This window comes from Otolemur garnettii, unplaced genomic scaffold (genome assembly GCF_000181295.1).
Source record: "Otolemur garnettii isolate 467f Iridium unplaced genomic scaffold, OtoGar3 scaffold00003, whole genome shotgun sequence".
In the NCBI taxonomy this organism is placed as follows: domain Eukaryota; kingdom Metazoa; phylum Chordata; class Mammalia; order Primates; family Galagidae; genus Otolemur; species Otolemur garnettii.
In genome coordinates, this window is record NW_003852398.1 from 48,276,401 (window position 1) to 48,282,485 (window position 6,085).

At 42.8% G+C, this 6,085-nt stretch overlaps 1 long non-coding RNA gene across 1 annotated transcript in view; it reads right to left on the bottom strand.

Annotated features, from left to right (window-relative positions):
* Positions 1 to 3,914: 3,914 nt before the first annotated feature.
* Positions 3,915 to 6,085, bottom strand: part of TEX43 — a 2,614-nt gene continuing 443 nt past the window's right edge. Inside the window, exons 2-4 of the long non-coding RNA XR_001161487.2 lie at positions 5,823 to 5,826; positions 5,587 to 5,695; positions 3,915 to 4,124 (exon numbers count right to left, since the gene is read on the bottom strand). This is a non-coding gene — a long non-coding RNA (testis expressed 43). The remainder of the gene's footprint in view (positions 4,125 to 5,586; positions 5,696 to 5,822; positions 5,827 to 6,085) is intronic.

Here is a 6,085-nt window from a genome sequence, read left to right on the forward strand (position 1 = left end):
GTCTTCCAAGTTGCTGGGACTACAGGTGCCTGTCACAACGCCCAGCTATTTTTTGGTTGTTGTTGTAATTGTCATTGTTGTTTAGCAGGCCCAGGCCAGGTTTGAACCTGCCAGCCCCGGTGTATGTGACCAGTGCCCTAAACACGGAGCTACAGGCACTGAGCCCAGACCTGTTTCTAAGACTAAGTTCCAGGCAAGTGTGGCCGCGAGGCGATGACTTCCTTGCAGAAAGATATGCCCTGTACAACAGGAAAAAAGGGAGACGACAGAAACTGCCATTTGTTAGTTTCAAGAGACAAAGCCTTCAAAATAGCCCATATATGGCTAAGCGGCTAAGGTGCCAGTCACGTACACCAGAGCTGGCAGGTTGGAATCCAGCCTGGGCCTGCCAAACAACAATGACGACTGCAACCAAAAAAATAGCCAGGCATTGTGGCAGGTGCCTGTGGTCCCAGCTACTTGGGAGGCTGAGGCAAGAGAATAGCTTAAGCCCAGGAGTTTGAGGTTGCTCTGAGCTATGATGCCACAGCACTCTATCCAGGGGACAGCTTGAGGCGCTGTCTCAAAACAAAACAAAACAAAAAACTCAAAATAGCCAGGATAAATATGTTCAAAGAACTAAAGAAAATCATAATTAAAGAGGTAGTTCTAGGTTGCTGAACTCGTGGGGGTGCTGAGAAGCTGATGTAACTGGAGAGGGAGTGGACACTCCACACTCCTTCCCTCCATGTTCCACTTGGCTGTTCTAGAATTGTATCTTATAATAATGAGGAGGAGGAAGAGGAGGGGAGCAGAAGGGGAAAGACGTGAAGGGGAGAAGAGGAAGGAGGAAAACGTACAGGAAAGTAAGGAGCTGGGGTGGGGGGCAGGGCTCACGCCTGTCATCCTAGCACCCTGGGAGGCTGAAGCGGGTGGATTGCTTGAGCTCACAAATTTGAGACCAGCCTGAGCAAAAGCAAAAATAGAAAAACTGAGGCAAGAGAATCACTTGAGCCCAAGAGTTGGAGGTTGCTGTGAGCTATGATGCCACAGCACTCTACCCAGGCCGACAGCTTGAGACTTTGTCTCAATAAAAAGGAAAATAAGCTTCTTTCCTTTTATCAAGTGGTCTTGGCACCCTCATCAAAAATCAGTTAATGTTTTTTGCTAATGAGCAAAGTCTATTTGAGAGGACTAAGGAGGTTTCTGAAAAGTTACTAAGTGTCCACCAGATAACTCTCCCTCATGCTAATGCTCCATTCTTCATAACATTCCCACTGACATACTGAGTGATTCTAAATATCTAACACCTTCAAAAATGCATCACTAAATCACTTTTTTGGAGAGGACATGCCAAGAACTTCAAGCGTGCACCGCCTCACATCCAGTGTGGTCATGTGATAGGAGAGAGGGCACACCAAGCTTTTGTAGCAATGAAGAGATATCTGTGCTGGGTCTGTTATGAATTTCTTTTGACTACATGTTTGTATATAACTTTACTGAAAAGATGAGTTTAAAGTGTCTATTTACCCTGCGTATATATGTGTGTGTATATTAGTGTATGCACATGTGTGTGTATAAACTTTATACCTTATTTATTTACTGATCTTTAAGTTGATGTTACATGAACACCTGTTATCTTTTTTATATATAATAAATTGTGTCCTTGCTGCTTTTATGAGATATAACCATTTGACTAGTGAAGCAGAATTTATATCCACTGTGGTTGTTTTTCTTTTCTTAAGACAGAGTCACACTTTGATGTCCTTGGTAGAGTACCATGGCATCATATAGCTCACAGCAACCTCTTACTCTTGGGCTCAAGCAATCCTCTTGCCTCAGCCTCCAGAGTAGCTAGGACTATAGGCGTCCGCTAGAGCATTCAGGTATTTTTTTAGAGACTGGTTCTTGCTCTTGCTTAGGCTGGTCTCGAACTCATGAGCTGAAGCAATCTACCTGCCTTGGCCTCCCAGAGTGCTAGGATTATAGGTGTGAGTCACTGTGTCTGGACTTTCATTTTTTAATTGTAAAAAATACACTAATATACACTAATTTTATAATTTTAACCCTTTTTGTATATGCAGTTTAGTGGTTTTAAGTACATTCATATTGTTATACAACTATTCATCTCCAGAATTTTTTCATCATGCCAAAATGAACCTCTGTACCTATTAAACAATAACTTCCTGTTCCCTCCTCCCCCGTAAACCCTTTCTCTATGAAGTTGACTATTTTAACTAGCTCATTTAAGAGGAATCACAATGAAAGGTGTAAAGGATGGGACCCAGAGTCTAGGCCACATAGGAGATGTTTAGGCCAGATTTATTGGAAGGGGAGGATGACCTGCCTGGGCAGGGCAAAGATGGAGTCTCCTAGGGAGAGCTTGAGGCTCTGTCTCAAAAAAATAAAAAAATTAAAAAAAAGAAAGGGGAGGGTGACCCTCCTGGGTGGTGCAAACATGGCGTCTGCTCTTGGGGGGCAGTTAGAGACCACTGTTATATGGGGCTGTAGGGGTGGGCAAATTCCACAGCTTGCCTGGAGTTAGGGTCCTTTGACACGAACTTCTGGGGGATGGGACTAGCCAGATCCTTTGTGTCTTGTCTTAGGAGGAGAGACGCAGGGGAAGAGGAGAAAGGGTTAGTGTGCGGCTGTTAGCCCCCCCAGCACACAATATTTACTCTTTTGTGTCGGGATTATTTCACTTAGCAGGATGTTTTCAAGGTTCCTTCAGGAGGTAGCACATATCAGAATGCTGTTCTCTTTTATGGTTGAGTAATATTCCATCGTATGTATATACCGCATTTTATTTATTCATCAGTTGATGGACATTTGGGTTGTTTGCACCTTTTTGCTATCACGAATATTTATACACTGTTGTACAAATATTTGTTCAAGTTCCTGCTTTTGATTCTTTTAAGTATATTATGCTCAGAAGTGGAATTGCTGAATCCTGCAATAATTGTCCATTTAACGTTTTGAGGAATCACCATACTGTCTTTTACAGCAGCTGTACCAATTTACATGTGATAATTTTTAAGGTAAATTATGAGAACTGGTTCTTTGCTGTAGGAAACTGACAGTTGGATACTCTAATACAGAAAGTGTGTCTCTCGGCTGGTATTGTCTGTTGTTACCCCAGAGCTGTCTGCTGAACACTTTTTTTTGCCATGGTGATTAATTGCCAGCACCCAGAAACTTAGGGGCTGTGTGATGGAGGGGTGGGTCAGAAAGGACGGTGGTAACCAGCACACTGTACCCCATGACTGCATGTACACAGCTATGATTTAATAAAAGAAAGAACGGTAGTAAGGGATGTCACCAAGTAGCAAAAATAATTCCATATCCTGCCACTCTTTTTTTTTGCAGTTTTTGGCCAGGGCTGGGTTTGAACCCACCACCTCCGGCATATGGGGCCAGAGCCCTACTCCTTTGAGCCACAGCACCACCCCATAAAGTTTATTTGTTTGTTTTTCAGTTTCTGGCAGAGGCCGGGTTTGAACCCACCACCTCCAGTATATGGGGCTGGGGTGTCCTACTGCTTTGAGCCACAGGCGCCTCATCCTGCCACTCTTTTGGCACGGCTCATCTGACTTAGTATCAGAGGGGATGAATAATAAGAGTGAGGGGAAGAGAAAGGCAGCAGAGTGGTAAGTTAGACGGCGAGACTGACCAGACTGCTGAGTCTTACCTGCTTGGTGCGAAATTAACAGCAGCAAGGACGTTTTCCTTCCTCCCCTGCTTCAGCTCAGTTGTTTTCAGAGCGTTTTTTTTTCTTTCTAAAGCTTCGATAATCTCTAAATTACACAAATGATTATGACCTTAAACAAATTGACCTTGTAGATGAAATGCAAATGTCCAGTGGTCTTTATCAGAGACGGAGAGGAAGGGAAGAGAGAGAGAGAAGAGATTGACACACTTATTTTATTCTACTTATATCAGATCAGTCTCCTCCGGAAGCCATGGGAAATCACAGTGCTCTGGTATTTGGAGAGAGGGGAGTGCAAAGGCATGTCCGCAATCTTTATTTCCGGTGGTCCTTTCTGCAGGACGACTTTCCGGTCTTCCCCATGGCAAAGCCTTTCTCTGTGATACCAAAACAGAGAGTCTTCTAAAGGGCCGGCGTAGATTCCACACACTTCTGCCAGCTAAGAGAAACAACATTTTCTGTATATCACAACAAACATCATTTGGGGGCGGGGGGTAAAGAAAGAAATTTCCCAATAATTTTTCTAACACCCTGTTGAAAAGGTCTGGTGGGCAGAGCAAAATCCCTCTTCTAAAATCAATGCTCTGTGGTTCAGTGTTACCCGACTATGGGGAAGAACCGGGAGGACTTCAGACTAGAAAGATGGCAAAGAAACACGGAGTCAGATTGTTGACCTTTGGTATCTTTATATAACCTTGTCCAAGATAGTCACTCCCAGAAGACTCAAATTCCTGAAATTTAAGATGGGAATATTGAAGGATTCTTGAGAATTTAATAAAATATACGTGAACGAGAAAGCTTTTGCCAACAATTCGGCATTAAATTGGCATTCTGTATGATGCTCCTGTTAACAACGGTAGCTGTGTACATGACAGCTGTTTGCGGTTGCTGACTTGAGTGTACACCCACTCCTGATTCTTCAGTACTGCTGAATAGCATTCAAATCCTGTTTCCTAGCACTTACCGGTATGGGCACATTTGCTTCATTCACGCTGTCCTTTAATTTTCATGGTAACTCTGTATGGTAGCGTATACTGTACACCAGTCACTAATTATATTTGAAAAGTTCATAGGAACACTATCGACTAAATTGCCAAAGTAAAATAGCTCTGAAAAATGCTTCTCATGCCTGGCTTTTAGCCAGTCCCCAGCTGAGCAAGTTGCCACAACCCCTCCTTACTCACTTTTGGTGCTGTTACTTCCCTCAGTGAATCCTAGCATTCTCTCCTAGATGATCTTTTCAAAATGTGAGAATCTGTTTAATATTCTGGTTCCTCCTTCACGGAGGAGGCACAGGCTGTATCTAGTAGGCCAGCTTGATACTATCTCTGTAGTAGGTTTAATTTTTTTTTTTTTTTTTTTAATTTTGAGACAGTGTTACTCTGTGCTGGAGGTAGAGTGCTGTGGCGTCATAGTTCACAACAACCTCAAACTCTGCGGGGTCAAACAATTCCCTTGCCTCAGCTTTCTGAGTAGTTGGGACTACAGCCACTTGCCACAATGCCTGGCTAGTTTTTCTACTTTTAGTAGAGACAGGGTCTCGCTTTTGGCTCAGGCTGACCTCAAACTCTTGAGTTCAGGCAATCCACCTGACTTGGCCTCCCAGAGTACTGGGATTACAGGTGTGCGCCATCACGACCAACCTGTAGTAGTTTTAATATTAACAGCATGATTATGAGCTTCTTAAAAACTGCAAGTCAGAATGATGTGGAGGTTCTGAAATCTTCTAGTATATCTCTAAGTTTGTAACTGGGTTATTTGAATAGATATTGCTATTTAAATTTTGTTTGAAAGTGCATAAGAAAGTACATCAAAATAGCTTTGTATGGTTATGTATGTCTATTCAGAGACACAGTAAATGGTATAGTTTCTTTTTCTTCTAAATACTTATGGGAAAATACCTTCAGATTCACATTTCTGAATTCCATGTTTTCCTTCCAAGGCATAACATAACGTCTTGGGATCATCCCTTGCTTTAATGAAAACCGTGGCAAATGAATCTCTTCACACCTGAAAATTAAGAAAGCAAGAAGAAAAGGTGTCTTATGAGTTAAATACAATTATTTTAGCATCAACCCTGGAAATGAAGACATGTTTGGACTATCGGAGCTTTGGGACAGAAAGGTGCCACTGAGACCTAACTAATAGACAATCAACTCCCTATGTCCCCTCATATCAAAGATTAAAAGTCAGGGCTGGGGGCAGCACCTGTGGCTCAGTGGGTAGGGCGCCAGCCCCATATACCAGAGGTAGTGGGTTCAAACCCAGCCCCAGCCAAAAAAACAAAACAAAACAAAACAAATTTAAAAAACTGCAAAAGTCAGGGCTGGGTTTCTGCACCTCCAACTTACACACTGCCCTTTATGATTTGCCCATGAAGTCCATTTTAACCTGATTGTA